Here is a 14,721-nt window from a genome sequence, read left to right as displayed (position 1 = left end):
ACCCAACAAGAAGATATAACCCTACTAAACATATACTCATTCAACATAGGAGCACCTAAACATGTAAGGCAAATCTTGATGGACACAAAGGGAGAAATCAACAGAAATACAGTTATAGTTGGGGATTTTAACACCCCATTGACTTCAATGGATAGATCTTTCAGGCAGAAAATCAATAAGTAGACAGTGGCCTTAAATGACATACTAGATCAAATGGATTTAACTGGTAACTTCAAAGTATTTCACTCCAAAGCAGCAGAATATACATACTTTTTAATTATACATGGAACATTTTGTAGGACAGACCACATGTTAGGACATAAAATAAGTCTCAATAAATTTAAGAAGACTGAAATCATATCACATGTCTTCTCTTGACTACAATGCTATCAAACTAGAAATCAATCACAAGAATACTGAAAAACATGCAAAGACATGAAAATTAAATAACACGGTATTAAGCAATAATGGGTTACAATGAGATCAAGGAGGAAATCAAAAGGTACCTTGAAATAAATAAAAATGAGGACACAACAATCCAAAATCTGTGGGATGCTGGGAAAGAAGTCCTACGAGGAAAATTTATAGCATTAAAGGACTATCTTAAGATACAAGAAAAAGCTCAAATAAACTGTCTAACATTACTTTTAAAGAAACTTGAGTAGGGGGGAGAAAACTGTACTTGAACAATGATTGAAATAAAAAAAAAAAGAAACTTGAGAAAGAACAACAAACAAAGCCCACAGTGAGTAGTAGGAAGGAAATAATAAAGATCAGAGCAGAAATAAATGAATAGACTCTAAAAAACTATACAAAAATCAATGAATCCAAGAACTGGTTCTTTGAAAAGATAAAGAAGATTGGCAAAACTTTAACCAGACTCATGAAGAAAAACAGAAAAGATCCAAATAAGTAAAACCAGAAATTAAAGGGGAGAAATAACAACTGACACCAGAAAAATACAAAGGAATGTAAGAAAATATTATGAACAACTATATATCAACAAACTGGACAACCTGAATCAAATAGATAAATTTATAGAAACACACAATTCTTCTAAAACTAATTCAAGAAGAATCAGAGAATCTGAATAAACAGATTACACCTAATGAAGCAGTAATCATATTAAAAAAAAAAAAAATCTCTCAAGAAACAATAGCCCTGGGCCAGATGGCTTCACAGGTGAATTTTACTAAACATCCAAGAAGAACTAAAACCTCTACTTATCAAACTATTTCATAAAATTCAAGAGAAGGGAAGTCTCCCAAACTCATTTTATGAGGCTAGCATTATCCTAATTCAAAAACCATGTAAAGATACTACAAACAAATACAATTATGGGCCAATAGCCCTGATGAACATAGGTGCTAAAATCCTCAACAAAATATTAGCAAATCAAACACAGCAATGCATCAAAAAGATCATACACCATGATCAAGTGGGATTTATTCTAGGAATGCAAGAATGGTACAGCATTTGCAAATCAATAAATGTGATTAACCACATAAATAAAATGAGGGATAAAAACCACATGATGCAAAAAAAGCATTTGATAAAATCCAGTACTATGAAAGAAAAAAACCTCTCAGCAAAGTGGGAATGAGGGAACATACCTAAACATAATAAAGGCCATATATGACAAATCCACTGCCAGCATCATACTCAATAGGCAAAAGCTTCAAGCGTTCCCCTTAAGATCAGAACAACACAGGGATGTACACTTTCACCTCTCTTATTCAACATAGTACTGGAAGTCCTAGCCACAGCAATCAGATAAGAAGAAGAAATAAAAAGCATCTAAATTGGAAAGGAGGAAGTAAAACTGTCTTTATTTGCAGATGACATGCTACTGTACATAGAGAACACCGAAGAGCCTACGAAAAGCCTATTAGAACTGATAAAGAAATTTAGCAAAGTAGCAGGACAGAAAATTAATATCCATAAATTAGCTGTATTTTCATATGCCAATGGAGAAATAACAGAAAGGGAAATTAAGAAAACAATCCCATTCAAAATTGCTTCAAAAAGAATAAAATACCTACCTAGGAATAAACCTAACCAAAGATATACAAGACCTATACTCAGAAAATTATAAGACATTTAAGAAAGAAATTAAAGAAGATACAAATAAGTGGAAGTACATACTGTGTTCATGGATAGGATGAATTAACATCATTAAAATTTCCATACTACCCAAAGAAGTCTAGGTTCAATACAATTTCTATATGTGTTTCTATATTCCAATTATGCAAATCACAGAACTAGAACAAATATTCAAAAATTTACATAGAACCACAAAAGGTCCCACATAGTGATCGTGATCCTGAGAAAGACAAATAAGTTGGAGGAATCACCCTATCTAATACCAAACTATACTATAAGGCTATAGTAATCAAAACAGCCTGGTACTGTCATAATAAAACAGACAAATAGATCAATGTAACAGAATAGAGAGCCCAGAAATAAATTCATACATTTTTAGTTAATTAATATTGACAGAGGAAGCAAGCTCATACAATGGGCTAGAGATAGTCTATTCAGTAAATGATGTTGGGAAAATTGGACAGATATGTACAGAAGAAAAACTAGACCACCTTCTTACACAACACAAAAGAATAAATTCAAAATGGATCAAAGACTTAAATGTTAGACCCCAAACCATAAAAACCACAGAAGAAAACATAGGCAGGAAAATCTTGGACATTGCTCATAGAAATTTTTTATCTGATATATCTCTCCAGGCAAGGGAAACAAAAGAAAAAAGAACGATTGGGAATACATCAAACTTAAAAGTTTTTTCATAGCAAAGGAAACCATTAACAAAATAAAAAGACAACCCACTGAATGGGACAATATATTCCTGATACTTCTGATAAGGGGTTAATATCCAAAATTTATAAAGTAGTCACAAAACTCAACACCAACAAAGAAACCAAACAATCAGATTTTTTTTTAAAAAAATGGGCAAAAGGCCTGAATAGACACTTCTCTAATGAGAACATGTAGATGACCAATAGACACATGAAAATATGTTCAATGTCACTTATCATGAGAGAAATGCACATTAAAACTACAATGAGATACCATTCCACATCTGTTAGAATGGCTATCATCAATAAATCAACAAACAACAAATGCTGGGGAGATTGCAGAGAAAGAGGAACACTTTTGCACTATTGGTGGGAATGCAGACTGTTGCAGCCATTGGGGAAATCAGCATGGGGATTTAAAAAATTGAGAAAATTAAAAAAAAAGATCTGCCTTTTGACCCAGTGGTCCCAGTTCTGGGAATATATTTAAAGGAACCCAAAACACTAATCTGAAAGACCATAAGCACCCATATGTTTATTGCAGCATTATTTACAATCTCCAAGATATGGAAGTAGCCTAAATGTCCGTCGGGAGATGAATGTATAAAATAACTATGGGACATTTACACAGTGGAATTCTACTCAGCTGTTTAAAAGTAGAAAATTTTAGCCCTGGCTGGCATAGCTCAGTGGATTGAGTGTGGGCTACAAACCAAAGCATCCCAGGTTCAATTATCAGACGGGGCACATGCATGGGTTCCAGGCCACGGCCCCCAGCAACCACACATTGATGTTTCTCTCTCTCTCTCTTTCTCCCTCCCTTCCCTCTCTAAAAATAAATAAATAAATAAAATCTTTTTAAAAAAGTAGAAAATATTACCCTTTGCAACAGTATGACAGACCTGGAGAACATTATGCTATGTGGAATAAGCCAGAGAGAAACAAATACCATATTATTTTACTTAAATGTGGAATCTAATGAACAAACTTAACTAACCAGCAAAACAGACACAAACTCAAAAATGGAGAGCAGATAATGGATAGTTGGGGGAAAGTGGGAGATTAGGGGCTGGAGGAGTTGAGCAGAAAAAAGGACTCATGCATATGGACTACAGTGGTAATGGAAAAAATACAATTAAATAGTAAATCATGCAAAAGAAAAAAGAAAATGAGGACAGACTCATAGGAGAGGATGACAGCTATTGGGGGGGAGGTTAGTGAAGGGGCAAAGAGGAAAAAGATCTCACGAACATGATCAACAGTGCGGTGATTGCTGGGGGAGGGTAAAAGAGGGCTGGCTAAATGGTAATGGAAAAATACAATAAATATTAAGTTTAAAAAACATGCAGTCAAAAAATAAATTAATAAATAAATACAAACTTAAGCTTTTATTTTCTTTTGATAAACTAAACAAACTATGCCAAAATGTTAGCATCTGTTCAATCTTAAACATTTACTAATTAGAAAGCCATTAAGTCTTAACTCATAAAATTGAGACTGTCAGTCTCAATTTTAACCATTTTAACAACTGCTGAACCACTGTAATCTCATCAGATGATTTCTTTTCTGCCCCAGACACCATCTCTCTCTACCTCAGACTTCAAGGTCCATTTTTCACATTTCATTTGCAAATTCACTTTGCAGCCCCTTGCTTGACCTTCAAAACCAGCAAGACAGGCCTAGAAGGAGTTGAGGAAGCAATTTACCAGCAGCTCTTTAAATCTGTGCTAGGAAACAAGCTTAAGGAGACATTTCCTAGCACTTAATGTTCAATTCTGGATGTACACTGCTGAAATGAACAAATCACAATGTGCCGAGTTTGGTAAATTGGAGCACAACATGTACATTTAATTGTGTACTCAATTTTATAGTCTCTATTTTTGGAAAAATACTGAATAAATATGAGCATAGATGCAGAGTAAACATCCTGTGGAATGTTTATCCCTTCATTTAATTATGAACGTTTCAGCACAGCTTCATCTTTGTCAGCCTTGAAACCCTGAATTTCATTTTGGTAGCAACAGTTTTCTTTTCTTTTAAATCAAGTTTACTTTTCAATTTAGAACTGATGATAATAACAGATGCTTTAACTCACTTAGAAATTCACATTTCACTTTGCATTTATCTTCTTCTTGCTTCTTGGAACTTGTACATAAGAAAATTGTCCAGGGATGAATGAGGCATACCAAAAATGCTCAGCGAATAGCAATGAATTAGAATCCATTGGGATATATTCATATTTTCCTGCCAGCATCAGCTTTCCTTCCCCCATAGGGCAACTGCTATTCTAGGGGGCTAACACATAACTGTCACTTCTTTTCTCCTAGTGACATATATTAAAATATCTGTGTATATTACTAGGAATCCTATAACAACAATGCTTAATAGATATTATTATTTCCATTTGATAGACAAAGACATGGATACTACCAGAGTTTCGTGTACCACTACATAGTGCATTGCAGAAATACAATGGAAATGCAGGCTCTGTCTACTCCACACATCCAGTCTATTTTAGGGGAAGTAGAAATAAATTTTCTATGCAACTAAAACAAGATAATCAATGAATACAGTATTAAATTTGTTTTAATCTATGTTAAGCTTCCCCCAAAGTGACATATAATTACTTTCACACTAAGTGACTATAACATCCTTAGTTAACAAGTGATTGTTTTTACATGTCTGTGACAAAAAAGAGGTGATTTCCCGCTTAAGCCACCTTATAAGGTACCCATGCCCTGTATATTACATTGTTACTTCCTAAGTAGCAGAATTTAGGAGGTGCAAACCAATTCCTCCTTATCTTTTCACATCTGATTTATTGTAACAATAAACAATCCCTTCTATTATAAAAGGACAAACTTGTACAGTGTAAACAATTTGGGGAGAAGACAAGCAAATTGTTTAATAGCTGATCTATTAACTGAGCTTTAATGCAGGTTGTTGGAAGAACAAAATAGTGCCTTGTTTGGGAGGTGGGGAGAAAAAAATAAAGAAATGTAGCATCCTGAGGGTTTCATTCTTTACCCGTCTGAGCAGACTTTAGATTCTTCTTTTATGTTAAGGTAAACATCTCAGAGTTCAGCATAGTGTTCTCTTTCAGTATTTTCACATTCTGCAGCAAAAGTCCATATAATGAGAGTTAGGAAAGCTTTGCTATCTAACAGGTAGACAGAGTGTATATGTGAATATGTGGGCATGTGTGTGTCTGCATCTGTGTCTATCTGTGCAAAGTCTTTATTGGGGCTTTTGAAATGAAGAGATATGAAAAGTCTCATCTTCTGCCGAAAGTGGGGAGACAGCTGCAGACTCCAGGTGTCACTGTCTGCCTGAGGATGGAGCCAGCCAAAGGAATACTAGTGTCTGGTTCAATATCTGATTTCATTTTTTTCTGTCTTCATCTGTGTGCATAGAGAAAAGATGACAGTTGTCACTGTAATGCTGCATAGCTCATCAAAGAGAAGAAACCTCATTCCCCCACATCTTCATTGCTGAAAGAACAAGAAAACATGGAGCAGAACAGGGCTTTTTCCTTACAGAGAAGACATGAAAAGAAACAGATAACGATATTTTATCTGGCCCAGTCCACGGTAGACAGGATGGGAAACATCCTTCCTTCCATTCTAAGACAGCTTTTTAAAAATTAAAACGAAGTTAAAAATCTAGTTTTTAAGATTATTCCATAATGGATCTCAGATACCTCTTTTGACCCATCAGATTGCCCCTTCACTTGCCTTTGTATCCAGCCATTGCTCTGTCGCTGAACTACACTGGCACAACCTAACAGCATCCCTCTTTGGAGGTACTTCATCTCTCTACTTTTGCCCAGGGATTCTTCTACTTCTATATGCATTTCCATTAAGAACCCACTCAGCCATAATAACAAAGTTCAAAGTTGAGGAAAGTGGGTTTTAACAACCCATAGGCTTACCTTTTTCCAAAAGAAGATGGAAGCTAGTACATAAGAACTCTCCCTCTTCTACCCCATGTTGTCCAATGATGGATGCATTATTCACAGTTCTCCAAAAAGATCTCAAAGAAATACAATTCCAGCTGCTGACACAGAGTACTGATCAGCTCCACAATATGCCTTAGACTGACTGCCTCTCATCTCTTATTTTACTTGTCTTGGTCTCCCATTCTTGTGCTTTGGGATCAGTTCCCAAAATAAACCACCAGGCTAGGACCCTGGTGTCAAGCTTTGCTTTTTCCAGGAAGCTAAGTTAAGACTGATGTGATAACAAACATATCACGTATTGAGTTTTGTTTTGAAAGCTAATGTTTCTTCTATAGTGAGAACCATTGGTCAAAACTGGCCAATTCCACTAACTGAAAAGTCGATTGTTGCAATTACTTGAAACTTCCTCTCTTCCATGTAAAGGTAAATGTAAACAGTTTCCTGCTGAGTTTTGCCATCTGTCTAATGCCACTGAGCATATGCCAGGAGAAAGCTTTCCAAGGTGATTTTCCTTGTCTATGTTGCCTGCATTTGTGATTCTAATATTGTGTTGCTGCTGTTTTCTTTCCATTATAACTGCATGCCCAACTAGACTTCTGAATGCACTGATTCACATCACAGACTTAGACCTTTGGGCTGTGTCTGTATGTTTTTTTCCTGTGCCAGGCAATGGAATGCCCAACAGCAAACCCATACTTTGGATATGACCAGAAGAGTGATTAATGTATCTTATTTCTACAATTAGGACTTAATGTTCCCTTAAGTGATTTACTCTGTTAGTTCTAAATGAGTTACTTTTGTTTTTATACTTTCTCATTACTGATTTTGACAGTTTCCTTTAAAGGAATATAAAGCTGTCAGAAATCAAATTGTCATTCAAGTTGTATTCTTGTGTGTATATTTTAATTTACAAAAGGATAAAGGTTTATGAGGTAGTTTTCAATGCATGGCCAGAAGATCTCTGAATATTTGCAAAGCCAAAAGCTTCTACTTGGTTAGAAAGCCCTGTAAATGAAGAGGCTCTGACATCACACCTATACATTCCCTGTGAGTTTTGTGGACACTTGTGGACTTCTTAAGTGGCCCATTATGGTATGCCCATAGAATGCATTACTCCTAACAATGACATGGGTACATTTTCACCTGGCTCTCTGATGCTTCACCAGTGTGAAAAGCTTGACTAACTGAGCTCAACATGTCTTATTTGTCCTTGGAACCACCATTGGTAATGTGAAATTTTGTGCTTGAATCACTGTAGTTCATAGAAATGAAACAAGTGGATTTTATTATAATTCTCTTCTATCATAAGTAGGTAGAAAGTTTATGCCATCTTGGAAATGTGTATCCTCTTTTTACTTACAGATTGATTTAAACATGTTAACTCAAAGCAGAGCAGCTGCTTTGGGAGGTCCCATCAATTGTCATCTCTTCAGATTCTATAAGATGAAAAACTTGAAAAAATATGTCAATCTCAAAAGTATAAAAGTCTAAAAAAATGTCAGCTTTTCCTGTTATCTGGAATTAATAATTATTTATTATAAATTGCAGGGAACCCTGAGAGTTATCATTTCAGAAGTTGTTATGTTCAGATATGTCAAAATAATGCCCTATTTTATTTATTACTTTCATATTATTTATTTTATATGTACAAGTTCACTTATTGAAGTACCATTTCAATTGAACAATGTTGGCAATAATCTCAATGTTTATGTATAGTAGAATGACGAATAAACTATGATTCATCCACTCAAGAGTTACTATATCCATGAAAATGAATAAAGAGAATCCCTATGAAATGATAAGGAATGATTCCAGGATATGCTGTTATGTGAAAAACAAAGAATAATGAACTATTTACATGATAATTTAGTGATTGCTGTGGTGTGAAGATGGGACTTATGGTCATTAATCTATGCACTTTATGTCAAGGCAAGCACAACCATGGTGTTCTAGTAGAGAAGTATAGAAATGGGTAGATGTCTACTAGGATGTACATTTTTTTAATTTAAAATAATTATTTTATTTTATTTTATATTAATTGTTTTTCATTAAATTTCTTGGGGTGACATTGGTTAATCAGATTGTATAGTTTTCAAGTGTATAATTCTATATCATCCATGTATTGCAATATATACTTATCACCCAAAGTCAAGTCTCTTTACATTACCATATATTTGATCCCCATAACCCTTTACTACTTCCCACCCTTTCCCTCTGATAACCATCATGCTGTTCTCTATGTCTATGAGTTTCAGTTTTATATCCCACATATGGGTGAAATCATATGGTTCTTAGTTTTTTCTGACTGGCTTATTTTGCCTAGCATAATATGCTCTAGGTCCATCCATGTTGTTGCAAATGGCATTATTTCTTATGGCTGAGTAGTATCCTGTTATATAGATATAGAATTTCAATAAGAGGATTTGACTCCAGGCTCAAAGTCCATATCACACTGTGCAAAGAAAGCAAGATGAACCAGTTCTGTTACTCTGACAGCATCTAAACCAAGAAGATTAATATCTGATATCCTAATGTTCAATATCAGCATCATGGTCTAGGCTAGTGTTTCCCATATAAGGTGAGAGGAAAAATAAATCCAGCTCATAGAAGCAATGGTGATGCAAAAGCTAAATACAGTGTCTAGATCCTAGCCAAGTAAGTTGAGTCAAGGTATGTTTCCAAACCCAGAGGTAAACAAGAGATTATCAGAAAATTAGGGAAGAAGCCAAGTAATATCAGTAAAGGAGCACTATTGGAAGGCTGTACCTGTATAGAGACATGGCAGAAACTGAGTACAGGGTAATCAAATTACGCCCATATATGCACTGGTCCAAGTCTGCTAAAACACTGTCATCCCTTTGTAAGTAATGTCTGGGGACATGTGTGGGGATGAGTTTTCTTGGGAGAATCTCCATGAGATGCAAAGGAGAATTTTCAGTGGTGCTCAGTTGCATGGGATAATTCCAAGGCCCTGTACCTATTTTTAAATTCATAATATTGTCTTTTTTTTTCATAAAAAGATCCCTAAATATAATAAGCTTTAGGCCTCAGAAAACTTCAACCTGCCTCTGCTGAGACACTATTAAAGCTTTGAGTCTATAGTCTTCAGAATTATCAGACCATACATGGAATGATGAAAAATTATCAACAAACACAAAAATTCATTAACAACAACAAGCAATTAGATATAACTTCATACTATCACTTTTAAAATTTGCAAACAAAGTAAAAAGCAAAAGATTCCAACATGACTTTGAAAAGCCTAGAAATTTCCCATGCCCTTCCTGTACCTCCTACTAGAGGCAGAATGACAAAAGAAGCTGATATGATGAAAATCCTGAGAAATTGCATTAATATCCCTCAAACCAAATGGAATTAGACTAAAGTAGTGAGGATTACAGGTAAATAATGGCAAAAGCCTTGAATATGGAAGTCTGTTTAATCTCCTCAATATATCAGCAAAGTTTTATAGAAATTAGAAACCAGAAAGTCTAGTCATTAGGTCTTCATTGAGAATAATTTGAAGGCCAGAATGACTTCATCATTGGCTTTGAATCACCCCTAATTAGTGGAAATAACCTTGTCAGAACAAATTAACCCTGCTCAGAGGGAGAAGGGCCCAGAGCCCAGAACAAAAGTGCATGCAACCCAACTAAGCTGTCCTGAGCTTTTGCCTCTCAGTTTATAGAGGAACAGAGAGAGTCCAAGTACACAGTCTTCAAATTATAGTGCACAGTGGAAGAAAAATGAGCCTCAGACTGAATCTGAAGAGACACCATGCACTATCAAAGTAAATAGAATGCATGAAAGAATATTAACTATGAGGTAAATGATTAAAAAATAGCAACTATGAAAAGCATTACATGGTTGAAAGTGGGAAAGGAGGAAGGAGGAAAGGGACAGAGGGGAGAGGCAGGAAGGAGGGGTGAGGAGGTGAGGGAAAGAAAGAACAGAACATATGATACAAAAGGCACATGTAAAGAAGCATCTCTAAGAGAAAATGAATAGAAGAATATATACAAATTTACTACCAGTAATTTTCAATAGAAAGAGTAACTTAGAATATCATTCAGTAAAAATGTAATATCAAAGACAAAAATAATAAAATATACAATCACATAAAAGGAACATTTCAGAGCTAAGGGTCCAAATTGAGGATGCAAGTGACATAAATACAGAATTAATAAAGAAGTTGGATATATCAAGGAACAGAATAGACATGAATGGAAATTAGACTTCTGATATAAAGAAAAGTCTTAAGGTCATCATGGTATGGTAGATGCAGTGGAAAAAAAGCCAGCAATTAATGCAATTAGAGATATAATATAATTAAATAATAGGAATGGACAGCAAAAATTAGCCAAAGTGGACATAGCGTTTTCCCTGGATAGAAGCCAACATGTAGAGAAAAAAAAAAAAAAAAACCATTTAAATACATAATAGAAAAAGTTTGCAATCTCTTAAATATCTGTTTAAGTGACTACATGTCAAGAACAATAAAATGTTTTTATGTACATTAGTGTAAAATAACTCAATAAGGAGGTGATTGTAAGTATGAGGAGGTACATAGAAAATGAATGCAAGAGGCATAGAAAAATTAATATGAGCAAAGTTTGAGCATAACAGTGCCAGAAAACACTAGAGAACTGCCTATAAACTTCTGAAGAAAATAGAATGTTACTAAAAAGTTAGGAATTATGCTTCCAGGGCAGCAGTACTCAAAGACTGGCCCATAGTCTTCTTAAAAGATCACCAAGATAATTTCAGTATTTTCTCGAGGCCCAAAACTTTTCATAGTAGCACTGACACAATACCTTTCTCCCCTTATAAATATGGGTCCTCTCTCCTCTGATAAATATGACATTTATCTCCAGACCAGAAATATGGTGGGGGTGGGGGGGACTGAATTAAATAAAAGAAGGAAGAGGACCAAGAAGAGAAGGGGGGAAGAAAGGGGAAGGGGAGGAGGAAGAGAATAATCAGTCTAGATAGTCCTTATAGAGAGAGTTGTGGCATTGTAGGAAAAAAAAAAAAAGGATTCTGGGTGAGGGAGGGTTTGGCAGGCTTCCACAGAGGATATGAAATTCTTCACCCTCCAAGTGAATATTCTAAATAAGAGGAAGTGAAGATAAAAAGGAATGAAAGAAGAAAAGACAGGATAATGTGAAGGGAAAGAAAAAGGTCACTTCTTCCCCCAACTTAGACTACTTGCATCCAGACCTAAGTATCCTGAGGTCTGCTTTTATCACAATCCCATGAGCACTTAGCACATTGCATCAGCACTAAAGTATTTAAATTTTACTAAACCTTTGTTATGCTCAGATAAGCCTCACATATCTAGCATCCATCTCAATTAGGCAAGGAAGGATATGGTACAGGTTATCGAGAAGTGGTTCCAATAGTGACTACGAACTGCAATTTATAATTTTCACTGGACTGGAGCTGTGGTTTCAGACCTAATACTTAAATGGAGAATCCATAGCATTTCCTTTACTTTAAATGAAGCCCACTGATGTTTAATATTTAATATTGAAACTGCAATTATCTCTTTTAATAGATGAAATGACAGAAAGTTAGGGACACAAAACAAATTGTCCAACTCACACAGTTGGTATATAAGAAAGAATTTTTATTTATTTTTAGGGAGGGAAGGGAGGGGGAGAGAGAGAGAGAGAGAGAGAGAGAAACATCAATGTGCGGTTGCTGGGGGGTTATGGCCTGCAACCCAGGAATGTACCCTGGCTGGGAATCGAACCTAGGACACTTTGGTTCTCAGCCCGTGCTCAATCCACTGAGCTACACCAGCCAGGGCATTAAGAAAGAATTTTTGAACACAAATATACTACCACAATATACACACACAAACACACACCAAAAATAACCTCTTTTTAAAATAAATCACATGAAGCCCTGGCTGGCGTAGCTCAGTGGATTGAGCACGGCCTGGGAACCAAAGTGTCCCAGGTTCGATTCCCAGCCAGGGTACATTCTTGCGTTGCAGGCCATAACCCCCAGCAACTGCACATTGATGTTTCTCTCTCTCTCTCCCTCTCTCTCTCTCTCCCCCCCTCCCTAAAAAATAAATAAATAAATAATCTTTAAAAAAATAAATAAATCACATGAATATATCCACAGTCACATCTACAACTTGATGTGAACATCCTTACTCTTGTGTGCTTTGGAGAACTCTTTTATTTTTACTTTTTCCCAACATATAACTTTATTTACTTTTTTTATTAAATACCTTTGATTTTTATCGTTGTACAAGTACAGTTTTCTTCCTTTCCCCCCCCACCCATCCCTACCACCCCAGCCTTCCCCATTCCCTTTCCCTGTTTTCACCCCCTCTTCTAATTGTCCATGTGCCCTTTATAGTTGATGCTGTAAACACTTCAACCTTTCCCCTCATTATCCTCTCCCCTCTCCCTTCTGGTTACTGTCAATTTGCATCCAATTTCAATGTCTTTGGTTATATTTTGCTTGCTTGTTTTGTAAATTAAGTTCCAGTTAAAGGTGAGGTCATATGGTATTTGTCTTTCACTATCTGTCTTATTTCACTTAGCATAATGCTCTCCAGTTCTATCCATGCTGTTGCAAAGGGTAGGAGCTCCTTCTTTCTTTCTGCTGTGTAGAATTCTATTGTGTAAATGTACAATAGTTTTTTGATCCATTCATTTACTGATGGACACTTAGGTTGCTTCTAGCACTTGGCTATTGTAAATTGTGCTGCTATGAACATTGGGGTGCATAGGTTCTTTTGGATTGGTGTTTCAGGATTCTTAGGATAAAATCCTAGCAGTGTAACTATTGAGTCAAAAAGAAGTTCCATTTTTAGTTTCCTGAGGAAATTTTACTCTGTTTTTCATAGTGATTGTACCAGTCTGCACTCCCACTAATAGTACACTAGGGTTCCCTTTTCTCCACAACCTCTCCAGCACTTGTTTGTTGATTTGTTTCTGATGGCCACTCTCACTGGTGTGAAGTGGTATCTCATTGTGGTTTTAATTTGCATCTCTCTGATGGCTAGTGATACTGAGCATCTTTTCATATGTCTCTGGATCCTCTGTATGTCCTCCTTGGAGAAGTATCTGTTCAAGTTCTTCACCCATTTTTTAATTGGGTTGTTTGTCTTCTTAGAGTGGAGTCATGTGAATTCTTTGTATATTTTGAAGATCACACTCTTATCTGATGTATCATTGGCAAATATGTTTTCCTACATGTTTTGTTCTCTTTTCATCTTAATGCTGTTTTCTTTAGCTGTGCACAAGCTTTTTATTTTGATGAAATCCCATTTGTTTATTCTTTCCTTTAAGTCCCTTGCTACAGGGGACATGTCAGTAAAAATATTGCTGTGTGGAATATCTGAGGTTTTCTTGTCTGTGTTCTCCTGAAGGACTTTTATAGTGTCACAACTTATATTTAAGTCTTTAATCCATCTTGCATTTATTTTTGTGTATGGTGTAAGTTATGATCAAGTTTCATTGTTTTTCATGTGGCTGTCCAGCTCTTCCAAAACCACTTGTTGAAGACGTTATTTTTGTTCTATTTTATGCTGCTGCCCTCTTTGTCAAATATTAATTGACTGTAGGGACCTGGTTTTATTTCTGGGCTCTCTGTTCTGTTCCATTGGTCCATATGCCTGTTTTTATGCCAGTACCAGGCTGTTTTGATTACAGTGGCCTTGTAATACAGTTTGATATCAAGTAATGTGACCCCTCCTACTTTGTTCTTTCTCAAAGTTGCTGCAGCTATTAGGGGTCATTTACGGTTCCATATACATTTTTGAAGTGTTTGCTTTATATCTGTGAAATATGCCATTGATACTTTAATAGGTATTACATTGAATCTATAAATTGCTTTGAGTACTATGAACATTTTGATGATGTTACTTCTTCCGATCCATGACATGATATATGTTTCCATTTGTGTCTTCTTTAATTTCTTTCTTCAGTG

This window comes from Phyllostomus discolor, chromosome 5, assembly GCF_004126475.2.
Source record: "Phyllostomus discolor isolate MPI-MPIP mPhyDis1 chromosome 5, mPhyDis1.pri.v3, whole genome shotgun sequence".
Taxonomy (NCBI): Eukaryota; Metazoa; Chordata; class Mammalia; order Chiroptera; family Phyllostomidae; genus Phyllostomus; species Phyllostomus discolor.
This window is presented reverse-complemented; position numbering follows the sequence as displayed.